This window comes from Vitis riparia, chromosome 13, assembly GCF_004353265.1.
Source record: "Vitis riparia cultivar Riparia Gloire de Montpellier isolate 1030 chromosome 13, EGFV_Vit.rip_1.0, whole genome shotgun sequence".
Taxonomy (NCBI): Eukaryota; Viridiplantae; Streptophyta; class Magnoliopsida; order Vitales; family Vitaceae; genus Vitis; species Vitis riparia.
This window is the reverse complement of record NC_048443.1, coordinates 7,360,879-7,380,120: the sequence shown is the minus strand read 5'-3', so window position 1 is coordinate 7,380,120 and position 19,242 is coordinate 7,360,879. Positions and strand designations below refer to the sequence as shown.

Genomic DNA, 19,242 nt, shown 5'->3' with positions numbered 1-19,242 from the left:
AAAATAAATAAATGTAAATTTTTTTAAAACTTTTTCATTGCCATAACCTTCCAAATACCTTAAATGAGACTTTTGGTCTACTCCCCTAAATCTCCACTTTATGCCACACCAATTCCTTAAAATGTTTTTGAGGCATAGCAGTTGATTAGACATTTGTGCGTGCAGCTCATCCACAATCCGGTCATCGATAACAATCCATTTTATAATTCTTTTCATTATCTCTCATACAAAAGAAAAAAAAAAAAAATCCCACAAACCAACAAATATACAAGTGTGAATCCAAAGTGAATCCAACCATCTGTTTGGTTGTCAAGAAAATGAATATATATATATATATATATATATATATATATATAAACCATATTTTGACTCCTATTTATCTCTCATTTCTTTATTATGAAAAAAAAATCCATTAAAAGAAACAAAAAGAAAAAAAACTTAAAAATAAATAAAACCCGAGGTGAAATGGTCACATGAGTTTTAGGTAAAGTGCCGTTTTCTGCATTCCCAAACAATATCTCATTATTTTCTCAGCATCCTAGAAGCAATATTTTCTCGGCATTCAAACAACTGTATCTAACCTAGAGGTTGATTGATTGACTTCGGAATAGATAGTTGCAGTACCTTGAACTCAGAATCGATCTAATCGTAGCGTTTGGAGAAGAAGTTGTGTGAACAGCCTGCAGGTGATAATGGGCTGGACTGAGCCAGGCCAGCCCAGTTTTGAACAATTCGGCTGTGAGTGGGTTGCTTTCTTGTCATAAGCCTTGCTCTACCCATGGATCAAACCTCCGTTAAGATTGAGGGTTAATTTCACTCCCCACGTTATATTTGGACTAAATATATCTTAACCATCGTTAATTTGAAATTCCATCAAATATTTCAGATATCCTTTTCATTTATTATTTTTATTCATTTCTTATTTGATTCAAAATTAGAGAAATATCTATTGAAATTTCAAAATTTTGATGACTAAATATATTTAGTACAAGTTGAAGGTAAATTGTGAAAATTTCGCATATATTTTTATTAAACAATATAGGCAGAATCATATAAAGCCAAGAAATTCTCTTAGCCTACAACTATAATAACCATATAAATATAATAAATTTCATAGCCCAAATCGTATAATTTAAAATTCATTTAAGTTTTCTTCATTTCTTGGACCCTTTTGGAACTCTTCTTAATTTCCCTATGGTTCCTGGGAATAATATCTACATCTAAAATTTTTAGAAAAAAAGTGTTAATATTTCCATGTTTCTCAATAGGGTGTTGTGCATCCAAAGAGTAAAATTCTAATTTGTGTAATATAATCAAATGAATATATATATATATATTTTAATATTATATATTATATATATATTATATATATATATTATATATATATATATATATAATAATTTTTCACATTATACATTAATTGAACTTTAATCATACAAAAATTAAATTAACTAGGTTTGTCAAATTTTCTATTATAATCACATATATCGTTAAATATTCCAATTTTTTTGCATAAAATAATCTCTTCAATTTATCATCCAACAATTTATTCAAATATACATTTGATATCATTCAATCATTATATATAAATCTTTGATCCAAATTCATATTTGATACAAATGTTTACAGATAATTAAATAATACGTTGTTATTCTTGAGCTTTCACTAAAAGATACGTATTTGTACTCAAGTACTCTCCCATTGGGAGTCTCTTAGGGTAAATTAGTGTCTTTCACATTGAGGATCTCTTTCCTTTCTTAATTCATCTTGCTGGGATATCTCATTTTCTTTTCTTTTTCACAAATTACCCTCTTTAGGTTTTTATTTATTTATTTATTTTCATTTTCAATTCATGCAACTATTTTCTTTTCTTTCTTTCCATACATCCTTCGGCGTGTACAAATGCAACAACATGCTATTGTTAGGATTAAAACATTCTAATCTTATTTTCCGAAAGCGATGATAAACCAATACAAAAAACAAAGTACGAAAAAAACACACACACACACATGAGATTTATAGTGGTTCACACTTAATGTGAGAGTTACATCCCCTTGCAAAAATAATCACACATATAGTAATCTCATAACTAATACTCAACAATATAAAACAATATCATTTTGTAAATTTAACTACTTTTGATGTGAAAATTTATTTTATTAAGATTTTTTATGGTTGATTTATTAAGTTCATTATAACACAAGGAAATTTTTTTTGATAAATGAGAAGATGAACTTTATTATTTTTATTTGACACTTATTCATTAATAAATAAATTAATTGCCAATGCCTTTCCGGTTTAGTGAGGTGCCTCATATCTTCTTGTTAACTTAACCTCAAATCCATTCTCATTTCATGGTTTGTTGACCTTTTGGGAAGCCATTTGAGATCTTGTAGGGCCTCAACCACAAAAGATTTTGTTTTCATTTATTTTCATTTAAAAAATAAAAAAATGACTTTGAGTTAGAGATAAAAATCAAAATTTCAAATATATAAGTAAATATTTTTTAATAAAAAAAATTGGCCAAAATCAAAGCTTGTAGTGTCGCGATATGGCATGGTACACAATAGGGTTGCATGCATTTGGGTTCTATGAGTATATGTTGTGTTGATTTTGCTTAAGATTTGTATGTGTTGTGTGGTGATGTTGTGTTGTATTTGGTTGGGGTTTGTATTGTAATGATAGTGGCATGCTATGATATCCCATATTGATTAAATATGATAAGAAGTTTCTAGAATGATGTATATAGTGATTTCTTTTAACGGTATAGAAATGTTTTAAAGTCATGATAGTTTATTAGGTCTAGAGTGAATAGTATCAATATAGGAGAGAGTAAGTTACTACAAATGATATCACAGTCATTTCTCAACCTTGACGTGAGAATCTAAATGAGTATTGTTTTAATTGATCTCATAATTCCATGAAATACAATGAAGATAATATATTTGCATAAAAAAGTGATTGTGATATCTTATAATGGTTAGGGAGAGAATTCTTCATGCTATATATATATATATATATCTTAATTGAGTTGATGTATTTGAAAATCTTGAACCTTTTAAAAAATATAATCCCATAGATACAAAGCCCAATACAACTCTATTATTTATATTAATTGAAAAGACATAACTAGAGAGAAAGTGACGTTTGAAATAATATCCCTAATTTATTTAAAATGAGTCAAAATATTTTTCTTATTTAAATAAATGAATATTATTCAAATAAACAATTTCTAACAATCTCCTTTCTTTACAAAATAAATAAACCTAAATTTTTTTAAAACTTTTTCATTGCCATAACCTTCCAAAGACCTTAAACAAGAATTTTGTTCCACTTCCCTAGATCTCTACTTTATGCCACACCAATTCCTTAAAATGTTTTTGAGGCATAACAGCTTATTAGACATTTGGGCGTGCACCTCATCCAATAACAATCCATTTTATAATTCTTTTCATTACCTCTCGTACAAAAAAAAAAAAAAAAAAAAAAAAAAAAAATCCCATAAACCAAGAAATTATACAAGTGTGAATTAAGATAGAAAAATTTCAAATCATTTCATTTTAATTTATTTGAAAAGGGAAAAAAAATTAATATCTACCCTTAAATATTTATCCCAACCCATTTTATGCAATAGAGATGACATGTCTTCTTTTAATTACTTCCATTAATTTGATTAAATTTTGCAGTTACTCTTTTTCCCTCATTTAATTTCGTCCACTCTATTGCAATACATGTAGGGAATTAAATCGAATTCCCAACCCGTGAGAAACAAAATTAAAGAAAACACACACCAAAGAAAAGATAATCACACGCACAAGACAGTATTTACGTGGTTCGGCAATTTGCCTACGTCCACGGAGTTGCAGGGATATCACTATTATCAAGGAAGAATTCAGAGTACAACCTGGCGGCTACAATATTCTCTCTATATATATAACACGACAACCCCACCACACTAAAAAACCCTAATCAGAAAGGGTGGTTCCACAATGGGCTAAACGGCCCAACAGGCCTCAATAAATCTCCCATTAAAAAGCCATGCAATATTATTCGGGTCGGGTCGTCAAATTGGATCAAACAAAACTAGGCTCCACAAAGCCCAACAAATCTCCCACTTGGAGACTAGTCCAATCACCAACATCAAACCGCTATCCTCCAAGAAACAATCCCTCATCCCTACAACTCATCCTCCTGTCCTCAAGCTAGAAGACCAATTGAAGCTGCGCACAGCTTCAACTTCTCAATAGTGACACCCTTAGTCAACATGTCTGCAGGGTTCTTAGATCCACAAATCTTCTCAAGTATTACCAGTTTATCCTCAACAAGATAACGGATAAAGTGGTATTTTGTTTGTATATGTTTCGACTTTGAATGAAAAGCCGAATTTTTGGCAAGAAAAATTGCACTCTGACTGTCACTGTGTAGAATGCCCATCTCCTGCTTCTTACCCAATTCATCTAAGAAACCATGTAGCCAAATCATCTCCTTTCCAGCTTCAGTTGCTGCAACATACTCAGCTTCTGTAGTAGACAAAGTAACAATCTTCTGTAGATTTGAAACCCATGATATAGCTGTACCACCTAGAGTAAAAACAAACCCAGTAGTACTCTTTCTACTATCAATATCACCAGCAAAATCAGCATCTACATAACCCTGCAATTTCAAACTTGCACCTGTGAAGCAAAGACATGTATCTAATGAACCCTTCAGATATCTTAGAATCCACTTGACTGCCTCCCAATGCTGCTTTCCAGGCCTACTCATGAATCTGCTCACAACTCCCACTGCATGTGCAATGTCTGGCCTTGTACACACCATAGCATACATCAAGCTACCAATAGCTGAGGCATAGGGCACCTTGCTCATATGGTCCCTTTCTTCTTCTGTCTTCGGTGACTGTTCTTTGCTTAGTTTGAAATGGCTCCCCAAGGGTGTGCTCACTGGTTTAGCTTCATTCATGTTGAACCTGCTGAGAACTTTCTTCACATACTCTGATTGTGAAAGCTTCAATGTACCATTAGCCTTATCTCTAATGATTCTCATACCAAGGATTTGCTTTGCAGCTCCCAAATCCTTCATTGCAAATTGTTTGGACAATTGCTTCTTCAGATTATTAATCTTCTCAATGTCAGACCCTGCAATAAGCATATCATCCACATACAACAGTAATATGATGTAAGAATTGTCAAAAGACTTAACATAGCAACAGTGATCAGCTTCACATCTCTTGAACCCAATTCTATGCATAAAACTGTCAAACTTCTTGTACCACTGTCTAGGAGCTTGTTTAAGGCCATACAAGCTTTTTCTCAGTTTGCAGACTAGATTCTCTTGTCCCTGAACAATGAACCCTTTTGGCTGAATCATGTAAAGGTCTTCCTCCAAGTCACCATGAAGGAATGCTGTCTTCACATCTAACTGCTCAAGATGTAAGTTTTCTGCAGCCACCATTCCTAGTACAAGTCTGATTGTTGACATTTTCACAACTGGAGAAAATATCTCTGTGTAGTCAATGCCCTCCTTCTGCTGGAACCCTTTAACAACTAATCTGGCCTTGTAACGTTTACTACCATCATGCTCATTCTTTATTCTGTATACCCACTTGTTGTGCAAAGCCTTCTTTCCTACTGGCAATTCAGTCAATTCCCATGTCTGATTCCCTAACAAGGAATCCATCTCATCCTTCATGGCTAACTCCCACTTGCTTGAATTCTCATCTTGCAAGGCTTCATCATAACACTCTGGCTCACCGCCATCAGTCAACAGGAGATAATTTAAAACAGGTGAATAACGCTGCGGAGGTCTAATGTTCCTGGAAGATCTGCGAACTTCAACTACAGGTGTACTCAGATCTACCTGTGAATTTACATTCTCCTTATCTTCTTCACCCCCTTCTGGACAGTACTTTCAGTCAATTCATCTAAGTTGACAAACTTAGATTTCTTTTGATCTATCTCTGTAACATCTGACACTACAGTTGACCTGTCCTTGTACATAACCTGTTCATTAAATATCACATTTCTACTTCTGATGATTTTCCTGTTTTGTTCATCCCAAAACCTATAGCCAAATTTCTCATCACCATAGCCAATGAAAAAACATATTTTTGACTTTGCATCAAGTTTGCTACGAGCATCAGAATCAATATGAACATAAGAAACACAACCAAAAACTTTTAAATGTGAAAACTTCACCTCTTTACCGCTCCCAAACCTTCTCAGGAAGTCTGAACTCCATGGAACTGATGGTCCTCGTTTATCAGGTAAGCTGCAGTGCTAACAGCATTAGCCCAAAAAGTTTTGGTAGTCCAGCATGCAACCTCATACTTCTAGCACGCTCATGAGAGTTCTGTTCATGCGCTCAGCCACACCATTCTGCTGTGGTGTCCCAGGAATGGTCTTCTCCATCCTAATTCCCTGTGCAGCACAATACTCATTGAACCCTCCATATATGTACTCTCCTCCATTATCTGACCTCAAACATTTTACTTTCAAACCTTTTGTCTCAACCATGCCTTCCACTTCTTAAAAGTTTCAAATACATCAGATTTATTTTTCAGAAAATAAACCCATACCTTTCTACTTGAGTCATCAATAAAAGTGATGTAGTACCTTGAACCTCCTAGGGATGCAACCGAAAAGGCCCCCACAAATCAGTGTGTACTAGTTCCAATTTTTCAGCCTTCGGTGTCCTGCCAGTTTTCAAGAAGCTTTACCTTTTTTTGTTTTCCTAAGATGCAAACTTTCACACATGTCAAAATCAATGGATTTCAATTCTGGTAGTTTTCCTTTGACAACAGCATCTTCATCCCTTTCTCACTCATGTGACCAAGTCTACGATGCCATAGGCTTGTATCAGTACTTGCATCAGCAACTGCAATTGTGTCTCTTGGACATGAGGTCATTACAAAGTACCAGCCTTCTTTCCACGAGCCAATACCCTAGCTCCCTTTGTAACCTCCAAGTACACCAACAAATAGTATTGCAGCCTTCATCATCAAGTTGTCCAACAGAAATTAGATTCCTCCTCAGGTCAGAATATGTCGAACCTTCTCCAGTAACCAAATAGACCCATTGGCAACGATATCCGGACGTCTCCCAGACCACAACATCCAAGGCTGAACCATCAGCCAAATACACCTTACCAAAATCACCTGCAACATAATTCTGTATGATTTCTCTACGTGTGATGGTGTATGAAACGAAGCTCCTGAATCCAAAACCCAATCATCAATGGACTGTCTACTGCAAGAAGTAACGCATCCTGTACCTCTTCTGTTACAACATTAGCAGAATCATCTTCATTCTCTTCTTAGGGCTTTTGCATTGCCTTTTAAAGTGACCTGTTTTCCCACAATTCCAGCATTGTACTTGTTGGCCTGATCTAGATTTGCTTCTGTTCCGATTAGAATTTCTGGAATTTGATCTACCCCGATTTGAATATCTGTCATTACCTTTGCCTCTTGTCTCAATTTAGGCAGAACCAGATCCTGAGGTTTCACCTGCATCTCTTCGGCGAATCTCCTCAGCCAGAATTAAATCTCGTATATCATTGTACTTGAGCTTTTCCTTTCCCGTAGAATTGCTTACTGCCTCCTCATTGCCTCCCAACTGTTTGGCAAAGAAGCCAAGACGATCAGAGCACGAATCTCATCATCAAAATCAATTTCTACAGACGACAATTGATTGTGATTGTATTAAATTCATTCAGATGTTGTGCTACTGATGCATTCTCTGTCATCTTCAAATTGAACAACTTCTTCATCAGATGCACCTTATTGTTGCGGACGGCTTTCATACATACCGGACAAAGCCTTCATCAAATCTGCTATGGTCTTCTCCTTACAACATTATGTGCAACAGACCTAGACAGAGTTAACCTAATAACTCCTAGAACCTGTCTGTCAAGAAGCGCCCATTCCTCAGCCTTCATACTCTCAGGTTTTGTCCCCAAAAGAGGCAGATGCAATTTCCTCCCATAGAGATAATCTTCAATCTGCATCCTCCAATACGCAAAGTCTGTGTCATCAAACTTTTCTATTCCAGACGCCTTTCCTGCTTCCTCTGCCATTGCTTCCACTCAAACCTAACCCTAGGCTCTGATACCAGTTGTAGGGAATTAAACCGAATTCCCAACCCGTGAGAAACAAAATTAAAGAAAACACACACCAAAGAAAAGATAATCACACGCACAAGACAGTATTTATGTGGTTCGGCAATTTGCCTACGTCCACGGAGTTGCAGGGATATCACTATTATCAAGGAAGAATTCAGAGTACAACCTGACGGCTACAATATTCTCTCTATATATATAACACGACAACCCCACCACACTAAAAAACCCTAATCAGGTGGTTCCACAATGGGCTAAACGGCCCAACAGGCCTCAATAAATCTCCCATTAAAAAGCCACGCAATATTATTCGGGTTGGGTCGTCAAATTGGATCAAACAAAACTAGGCTCCACAAAGCCCAACAATACAAACATTTGGCCGCATTTCCGATTCAGAATGATAAAGTCAAGATTGTAAATGAAATGATTTAATTATGATTTCCTTGTAATTTTAGAGTAATTTTCGTTTCTTATTGCCACTTGGGTATAATAAAATTGAAAAATTTATGTCACGTGCGCATATTCATAGTTTTCAACCTCAGCACGCGATCACATTCATTTCCTGCACCGTTCGCAGGTTATTTTGAGAAGAAAGGAGATCACACTCCCCAAACGGCGCCGTCTCACTCCCAATGGCCCAGTCAGCGAGAGTGGCGGTGATCGGAGCAGGCGTCGCCGGCCTCGCTGCCGCCGCCGAGCTCCATCGGAAGGCCACCGCGTCGTCGTCCTCGAAAAAAGACACAGTCTCGGCGGAACCTGGCTATACGACTCACGAGTCGACTCCGATCCGCTCAGCCTCGACCCGGCCCGCGACGTCGTCGGCACCAGTCTCTACCACTCTCTCCGCACCAACCTCCCCCGCCAACTCATGGGCTTTCTCGATTACCCATTTGCGAAGCGCCCCCATGAGGACCAAAGAACCTTCCAGGTCACGAGGAGGTGCTTCGGTTTCTGAACGAGTTCGCCGACGAGTTCCAACTCCGCGAGTTGATTCGGTTCTGCACCGAGGTCGTCCGAGTGGATCGAGCCGAGGGAAGGAACGACGCGTGGGTGGTTGAATCTAGGAATCACGGTCTGACTCGGCAGCGGTGGTGAGGGAGGTGTATGACGCTGTGGTCGTTTGTAACGGTCACTTCACTGAGCCCCAGCTCGCTAAGGTTCCAGGTACGGTCCTTTCTGGTGCGGTGAGTGCAGTTCCGGTGTTTTGATACAGTGCAGCGCGTCCCACAGTAATTCACTCTGCTTGATCGTTTGATGACTGCACATTTATCTATCCCATTGTGATCCAAATCTAGTGGGCCATGATAGAAAATCAATTGTATGCTACCGATACATTGGAAAAAAGAGCCATATTATTTTTATGGGTCAATAATTTAATTTTAAATTTTAAATATTTTATATTGGTGAACACTCTGTCGTCTTTATTAGCTTTTATGGTTTCTAGGACTTTTCTTGTTCTGAAATTCTCGTCTTCACTCTTTCTTTGTCCTTGGATCCATCTTAATAAACTATAGAGCAAGTTGTGCTTCAATCACATGATAGGAAAAATTTAAAAAATGTTATTAAAATAAATGATTGTCCCTTTGACTTTACTTTCTATTTTTTATATTTAAAATTAGAAGTTTGTATATAAAATTCCTACATCTTTACAGATTTGCCTTATGCTTTTAAAAAAATTTAAAATCTTTTTTTTTTTTTTTAACGGTTTTTAAAATCTTATATAAAAGTAACTATTATTTTCTAGTTTTAAAAATAAAAAATTATAAGTGCATCCAAAATACTAAATGTACGTGTGATGTTGGATTTTTTGTTGTTAATATGTGACAGGTATTAAGAAATGGCGTGGATATCAAATACATAGTCATAATTATCGTACTCCCGAACCATTCACGGGTCAGGTATTTCTTCATTTGCCACAATCGGCTTGTTTTTTTTTTTTTTTCATTGGTTGTTATTGATTACATAGCTAAATCCAATAGTTTCAATAGGTGTAATATTTGAGTTTATGAAAGTTATCAATTTAGTGATTGTTTTCTATTTTTAAACTAAGAATATGATAGTAATTCCTATGTAAAATGTAAGAATTCTTTGAATTTTATCTTACGAAAATAATATCTTTTAAAAACTATTTAAAAATGTTGTGGTATTAATTTTTTTTATAATCTCAAATTTTAAAAATAAATTTTAAGAAAATAAGGTAAATTCATACTTTTAATATAATATATACCAAATTTTATATAGAAGCTACTATTATTTTCTATTTTTTGAAGTCAAAAAATAAGAAGTGTATACATATTGAGCACTCAAGTGGTTGTTTACATTTCTCATGAAAAGAAATTGCTTTATTTTAATTTCATTAGATATAACGCGTTCATTTTTATATTGAGTCCCATGTGCTACTACTCACTGCTGATATATGTATAGGTGACCTCATGTGTGCCAAATCCCTCTTAGGTTACATATTGCTACAACATGGCTCATATGTCTAAGCTTCCTTCTTAGTCCATGGTCTACATTTGTTGCACTATTGTCTCATGCGTGACAACATTGCTTATTGCTTTCTTTTGGGCATGCATACCTATGCTATGTTCCATGATATTGGACCCAATTTTGTATGTTAGCAAGACTCACCATCCCATGTAGATTAAATAAGGGCTTGAGGGGCATGCCCCTTCTAATTTAAAAAAATAAAAATAAAAAAATCCTTATGTGTAATGATCCCATCAAGTTTTTCATAAAGGAATTCTTATTTATAATTAGCGATTTTAAAATATAAAATTCATTTAATTTTTTTAAAATAAAATAATTATATCTTAAATATATGGATTTAAATGAAAAATATTATTGTTTTAAATAAACTAAGGAGTATTATTTATTTTATAAGTTAATTTTATTTATCTCCCCGAGATTTTTGCTAATAATACTTAGCCATCATTAAAAAAATTTTAAACTATAGTGACTAAGTATATTGGATCAAAATCTAGGAGAGATGAATTAAATTAAAAGAAATAAAAACATTTTATAAAATCTGCATAATATCCTTACTTATTTTTTCCCTTTTATTTATCTTTATATTTTTTTTCATATGAATATTATCTTAATTTATTCTTCTATATATATTATATATTATATATATATATATATATATATAATATATATATATATTTGGAATAAATTAAGTTTTGATCATCTTATATTTGACATTTTATTAAATATATATATTTTTTGTGGTATATTCTCTTTGATCCATTTCCATTTCAAAATTTTAAATTTATTTATATTAATTGAGTTTATATTTAATCTTAGCTATTTAAGATCATATGAATAATAAAATACTTGAACTATAGACAATAATATCTATTAAATTCTTAGTAACTACTTATGTTTATTTAAGTTGATATATGATGCATTAAAACTCTAAATATCAAGAACTTAATATCTTACCCATTGTGTCATTCTCGAATTACCATATGATAGATAATTTTAATGATTATTTCTCCTCTTTCAATTAATTTTATATTTATATATTGATTTGAAAAAATCTCAATTTTTTATTAAAGAAACTATAATTTTTTTTTTGAAAAGTTTTAAATTTTTTATGAAAAATTATTAAATTATTGAAAATTTTCTAGTTAGATTTTTAATCAATTAAATAAAACTTAAATATTAAGACCTTAATAGTTAGCAAATGTGTCACCTCATATGACCATATGATAGATAACTTTTAAGTAAATAATTCATCACTTTCAATTGATTATAAAAAATTTTGAAAAAGTTTTAAAGATTTTTTAATGAAAATTATTGAAATTTTCTAATTAGACTTTTAATCATTTTTAACTTTTTTGAAAAATTCTTCTGATTTTTTAAAAATAAAATCTAATAACTTTTTGCCAACATTTTATTTATATATTAATGCCTAAATTACTTAGTTTGTTGAATGAAAAGGAGGTTATTAGTATATATACATAGATGGATAGATAGATAGATAGTTGGATAGATAGTTTTGACCCTCTCCCCTATCAAACTTTTTGTCTTCACCACTACTCGCGATCATCCCTCGATCATGTTTGAGGCTCCTTGTCGTGTTTTTAAAGTGACATGCCCATTGTCAATATGTTCCATCACCACCCTTGGAGATAATCATTTCTTTCTCCCTTAAATAGTTTTTAAGCATTTCTTATTTAGACACAAGGAGACACTATAACTGTTTCTACTTGCATAATGGATCTTCCTTATTTATAGAAAACATGAAAAGTATTTCTCCCCTGAAACCCTTCTTTTTTTTTTTAAGGAATTTCCTTTGGAAGAAAAATCATAGCTTAGTGGAATCTCATACTTTAAATTTTTATAAGTCGAGCCACCAATGGCTGCCTTGCGTGTGCATGTATGCATGCTGCAACTCTGGGTTTCCACATCAGAGCCAACACTTGGATCCATAACACTTATTCCTTTGCATTAATATGCTTCTCAGCTTCGCAAACACCGTAACTTTTCATCTTGTCTTCAACATGGCATGCCACCTTTATGCCATAAGCACTCATGGCTACAAGGTGCCACTACATGAAGCTTTGGTCCCACATCATTGTAGTCATGATGTTGAAAAACCACCACACCAAGTGGAATTTGCACCTCATCAACTTAGCTGCGTATACTTTTGTACTACCTTTTCACACTGTCACAAGGTTGTATCCCTCTCCCACCTAGCTTCACTTTCAAGAGTCCCTTTCAATGGACTGGGTAAACATCCTTCTATTCTTTTTTACTTAACCCATATTTCTATGATCCAAGTTCTTGTAAGCTTTTGACTTAAATTACTTTTGGATAATCAGAGTGCATGATTTTGTATATCTTAGTGGGATCTTGATTGTTACGAATGGCTTAAAGAAAGTAGTATGAAAAGAATGATGAATTTTTAGTCTATTTGAAGGTTTAACCTATTTGTAATTGCACCAATCTTTTTCATTACTTCAAAGGCACCATCACACTTAGGGTGAAACCCCCTCTATACTTTTTGACTGTTGATGTTCTTTCAAACTTGTGGCCAACTTGAAACTTTATGGGCTTCCTCCCTTTATCCTCATACCTTTTCATTCATTAATTTGTTGTCTTTTTCCAAACATTTTTTTTTGGCCTTTTCATGCATCTCTTAACAAGATTTCATGAATCTAAAGGCTATAGGACTTATGTTATGCCCAACTTACATCCTAACAATGCATCCAAAGGCATGTGAAGTTGTTGCCTTATTGCCACCTTGAATGGGCACAATCCTATAGAAGAACGCTTGTGTAGATTATAACAACATTGAGCCATTTCTAGAAATTCCAAACAATTATGCTGTCTAGAAATCATATAGTGCCTCAAATACTTCCGTAGCATTTGCATCCATCTTTTTAGCTTGATTATCTATTTGAGGGTGATTTTAGTTAAAAATTTTGGTTTTAATCCCAACATATTGAACAACTCAACCTAAAACCTACTCATGAAGTGAGAATCTTTGTCACTCACTATAACCTTTGGTAACCCAAAGTGTTCAAAAACATAGCTAAAAAAACAAACATGTTGCTTTTTCAACAGGGTATGCATATCATAGAGTTAGCACACAAGCATTACTGCATAAAGAAGAGAGAATGACTCTCGTCATCAAGGTAAGATTGTTAGAAAAGTTTTTCAAGTTCTAATGATGATGATGATGATGATAGAAGGAGCAACAATAATGGTAATAGACTATCAATAATGAAGATGGTGAGGGTAGTGGGGGAGGTGGTGATTATATTAGTTAAGCAAATCCAAGCATGTCATAGGCATAATTATCAAGGTATTGATGAGCATATCTAGAATTTAGGTGTAGGATTATGACAATATTTTAGAGGAGTAGATGATAAATCACATCATAGCTTTAGAGTTCAACATTATAGTTTTTGTACTACTTCTTGTAGAAACTACTTTGATCTATTTCTAAGGATGCATCTTGAGTAGTGTTTTGATACTAAAACATGAACTAATGACTATTATGCATATGATCAATCTTGTTTTAGTAGCAACATTGGGTATCGAGGTTTTGGGTACTATCACCCTAGGTTCTGATTATCGATTATCAAGCTAGTCATCTCAACCAACATATTTGAACTATGGGCAACTCTTGCAACTATATCCTTATCATGGGAACTACCACCTTATTTATATACTTGTCATAGGACTAATGATGATGATTTTGAGCCCCACGCCATGCAATGTAGAATTGCTATTGAATTGTATGTCTTTTTAGTAAAATATTATTATATTTAAAATAAAATAATTTTCAATTATTAACATGTGCACATACTTTTATAACTATTCAAACAATGTTTAAAGCGATACAATTTTTTTAATTAATTTTTTAACTTATTTAATCATACCAATTGTTTAAATAATTTTCATAATTTTTTTGAACTTTTTAGTTAACTTATTTTCCATATGGCTTGATACTAAGTTGGGATGTTGAGACTGATATACCTCGAGACCTCTTGAGTCAATGACCTAAACTACGATTTTGAACTAGGTTGGGGTGACATACCCATTGCTATCCATGTTCTATCATCATAGTTTTAGAGAGTCTCACCTCTCCCACCCTAAAGAGTTTTTAAAGTGTCAGTTTGATAAAAAAAAAAAAAAAAAATCTGAATCAAGTGAAATCTTACACTTGAATTTTTGCCAAGTTGAGCCACCCACATAATGCTTTGCATGTGCACCAAAGGTGTTGCCACTCCCAAGTCACCACCAAGCCAATGCCTAGCACCCATAACACTATATTTGCCCATTGACATTCTACTCAACTTCTTAAGCATCATAATTTTCACTCTTCTTAAACATGACATGTCACCTTGCAAGCCAAAGGCACTCATGGGTCTAAGTTGTTATCACAAGAGGCCTTGGTCTTGCAACAATGAGGTCAAGGTGTTGAAACTTGTCCCCAAGTTTAGAGGTCATGGAACAAAGACATGCTTGCTAGAGTTGTGGAGTATTGTATATGGGCTGGCTCTAGGAGCATTTATTTAGGGTTTTGCGGTTCTTGTGTTTTTAGGGTTCTCAAAAGATAACACATTTCCTTTTTAACATCTATAATGGCCCTTCAACCTCTCTTGGGAAGTAGGTTAGTTTATGAATTGAAATTTCAATATGAATCTTAACTATATGCCAAAAGTTTGATGACTAACAGGTGGCCTCAAATTATGTACTCTTTAATCTTGGGATTCTAAACTACCACTTTGCTCCATGGCCAATGCCCAAAGCAGTTTACTATGTATTAATTGTTGTGCTAGCGAAAACTTTAATACAAACATGTTACTTCAATAACATAAAGATAAAACAATCACACACATGGTAGACGAGGTTTTAACGTGGTTCAACCAACTATGCCTGCATCCATGAATGAGAGATAATCTTTTCACTATACAATAGAAAACATTACATAAGATAAAACCAGATATAATTATTGGGTTCTTGAAACATCCCATGTTTCCTCACTCCTTGTATCCACACCTTGAACCACGAGTCATCTTACTCCCTAAGGTATCTCCCATTTTTCCTTATATCCCTATCCACCTAATATAGTCTTTACAAGCTCATCTCCATATCATCATTTTTTCCTCTCATGACCTAAAATATTTATAGAGATATTTCCAACAACTTTCCTTATTCTAGAAGGAAGTCTAATATTACAATAGTATTCAACTTAGGAAATATTCTATACAATATTCTTAACAAAAAGGAATCTTTACTAACTAGGAATTTAGGACACTTTCTAACATTAGTTAGTACTCTTTTTGGGGATTTGAGTGAGTCACTTGCTTTGTATTTCTAATTTGTTTAATTATATTCTATTGTTTCTTCTATTAAATTGGATTAAATCACTCTTATGTTTGATAGTTCAACATGAATATTTATTGGATTTACTATACCCAATAGGTTGTGGTTTTAATCGGATTGGGACCTAGCGCTTTTGATATCTCTAGAGAGGTTTCAACAGTAGCCAAGGAAGTTCACATCACAACAAGAGCCCCTAATGTGACAGTTGGAAAATCAGACAACCATGAAAACATATGGCTGCATAAAATGGTAGCCTTCCTCTTGTATTTTTTTTTTTTTTTTTTTCCGTATCTCAAATTATTTCTCATATTTATTTACAAACATGAGGGTGTTTGGTAAAACTTAATATTTATTATTTAATGACTTAAGTTGACTTTAAGTTAAATTATTCTTAATTTGTCTTAAAACTTATTATTTGTTTTTTACTTTAATAATTAAGGTTGTTTGATAAAGTTAACTTAAAATTTATTTTAAATTATCGAATTAAAGTATTTACTTTCATTAATTTTAACTAATATTTATCTTCATTGATTTTAACTAATATTTATTTTTATTAATCTTAGGTAATAATTTTTTTTGTTAAACATTTATATTTAAAGTATTGTAAATATATAAAATAACTACAAAATATTTATTATAAAATATAAGTTATGGATGTGGAGCTATAGTTATAAAATATACTATTACTAGATGTAGGCAAATGAAGTAAAAAGATTTGAAATTAAGAGCAAGCTAACTATTTTGATTTAATATTTAAAGTTGGTCTTAACTTTAAGTTGGTTCATTAAGTTATTTTATCAAATATGTTTAATCTATTTAATGATTTAAATTAAATTATTAAGTCATATTAAGTTATTAAGTTGGTTTACTCAATCAAAACTGTCATATTCAAGGTTTTATTTTTTGGTTGAATAGTAAGCTTACCAAAGTGTTTCAAGGTGTAAGGTACTTATTCTCAATCCTATATTTACAGATAGAATTTGTTTATGAAGATGGTAAGGTTGTCTTTCAAGATGGATCCTCAGTTCATGCAGATACCATTTTTTATTGTACTGGGTACGAATCAAATGGTTCACTTTTCATTTATTTTTCCTTAGTAGCCCTGCAAATTTTATCTTCCATTCCTACCTTCATTGCTCCTCCTGCTGGTTCAGCATATTCGTTTTGTCATTCAAGTTCTGAATTATATCTTTTGCAGGTACAAATACCATTTTCCATTTATTGAAACAAATGGAATTGTAACCATTGATGACGATAACCGTGTTGGGCCACTGTATAAACATGTCTTCCCTCCGCACTTAGCTCCTTGGCTCTCTTTCATTGGAATGCCTAAGCAGGTCTGTTGTTTCAACCACATATTCCCACAAAGTGGTGTGTTAAATTTGAAAAGAAAACAGTTTTGTTCATTTTAGAGAATCCATGGAATACCCACTAAGCATTGTATACGAACTATCAATTTTCTGGCCTAAGAAAACCAAATGGATCTTGCTATAAAATTCATTAAGGTGATTAAAATACGCCCCTTTCCTTGATCCTGTTTTCTGTATGCTAGTGCACATTTGATTGATTCTTTAGTCTGTGATAGATTAAATTTCTGTTTATAAACCAGACTACTTTAGATTTGGGCAATTGACAATGGAAGTTGGTTTTTACAATCAGGATACACCATTTCTGACAACCGAGTTACAATCCAAGTGGTTGGCTCATGTTTTATCTGGTAAGGTGTTGCTGCCAACAGAAGAGGAGATGATGTCTGATGTCGAAAATTACTATCATCATATGGAGGAAACTGGAGTGCCCAAGAGCTTCACCCATGTCCTTCCCCCCAATGAGGTGCTCCATCTATTTTCTTATCTTTCAAATTTAATCTTCTTAACAACTCATCATTGGATGAAGCCATTTCTTTTTTGATGGAGGAAATCTAACTGGGTTTTACATCCAATATCAAATGTTTGAAGCTCCTTTGATAATCTATATGGTAATAAGGCTATTGACTTCTGGTGAAAACATTTTCATTTGTTTCCATTATCATGTAGATGACCCCCTTTTCTTTGGATGGTTTGATGTCAGATTGAGTACAGGAATTGGCTACTGGCTCAGGTGGAAATGCCACCATTGAAGGAGTGGAGAGGAAGAATGTACAGGGAGTGTGTCAAGTTTGCAAAAGCCAAGCTAGATGGGTACAGGGATCAATGGGATGATGATTATTGGGATGCAGTCATCGCATCACAGGTTGATTCCACACTCCCAAAAACTTGATATCTCAGTTCTGCACTAATGTGTTCTCTCTCTCTCTCTCTCTCTCTCTCTCTCTCTCTTTTCCTTGAATCAACCTGCCTTATTGCATTTCTTTTACCTAGATTCAGGTTGGCATGATATGAAGTACTACTGGCATAGAATTTCTTAATCCATTTAAATTCAAGAAAAGAAAATTCAATGAACATTACTTCCCTAAGAACAGTTTTTAGTTGCTAATGAAATTCTAGGTGCTAAAAAATTTTAACTGCCTTTTGACAGGAAGTAAACCATCTGGCAAATGGACAAGATGTTGGGGTTGCTGAAGATGTAGCCTAGTTATCAGTTGTATCGACAAAATAAGTAGAAATCTTTGTACTTTACATGCATCTTGTTAATTCAAGATTTCAAATTTTAAGCATTTATTGTCTTAGCAAAATTATAGTTGGCATTTATAGACTATTGCCCGTATAGAACTAGTAGTGTATAAATTTGAGGCAATTTTCCTGTTCTACAAATGAAAACTTGGTGCCAATAAGACATTAACTACAAGTCTCTTCAACTTAGATGTATTTTTCTACTTAATTATGCACAATTGATCATGTTGTGAAAAACCATAACAAAGAATAATAATAGCTAAGGAAAAGAAAATAAGAGAATGAAAATAGAAAATACATAACAATTTACGTGATATGGTCTAAAGACTACATTCATGGGCAAAGATGAAGTGTTGCGGCTCAAGTTCTTCTTTGTGGCTCAAGTTGATGGCAAGAACTTGTTGATGTAGTAAACCAGTCTCTATGCATCTTTTTGGTCATTGTGGACTAAGGCGATGCTCATTGTCACTACAAAAGTTGCTAGATATAGCAACAAAAGTCACTTATCTTTACTTTAGCCAAAATACAAGTAGGAATGAGTGGTACCTTTTAAGCTTCACAAAGTATATACACAATGATTGGTCTAGTCATGGTTATATATATATATTTTTCTAATAAGGAAAGGATTAGATGATATTGATTGATTAACTTGACGATGCATTGTCCTAGGGTT

At 33.6% G+C, this 19,242-nt stretch overlaps 1 pseudogene; it reads left to right on the top strand.

Annotated features, from left to right (window-relative positions):
* Window positions 1–8,688: 8,688 nt before the first annotated feature.
* On the top strand, window positions 8,689–18,754 carry LOC117927984 (annotated as a pseudogene).
* Window positions 18,755–19,242: the final 488 nt, after the last annotated feature.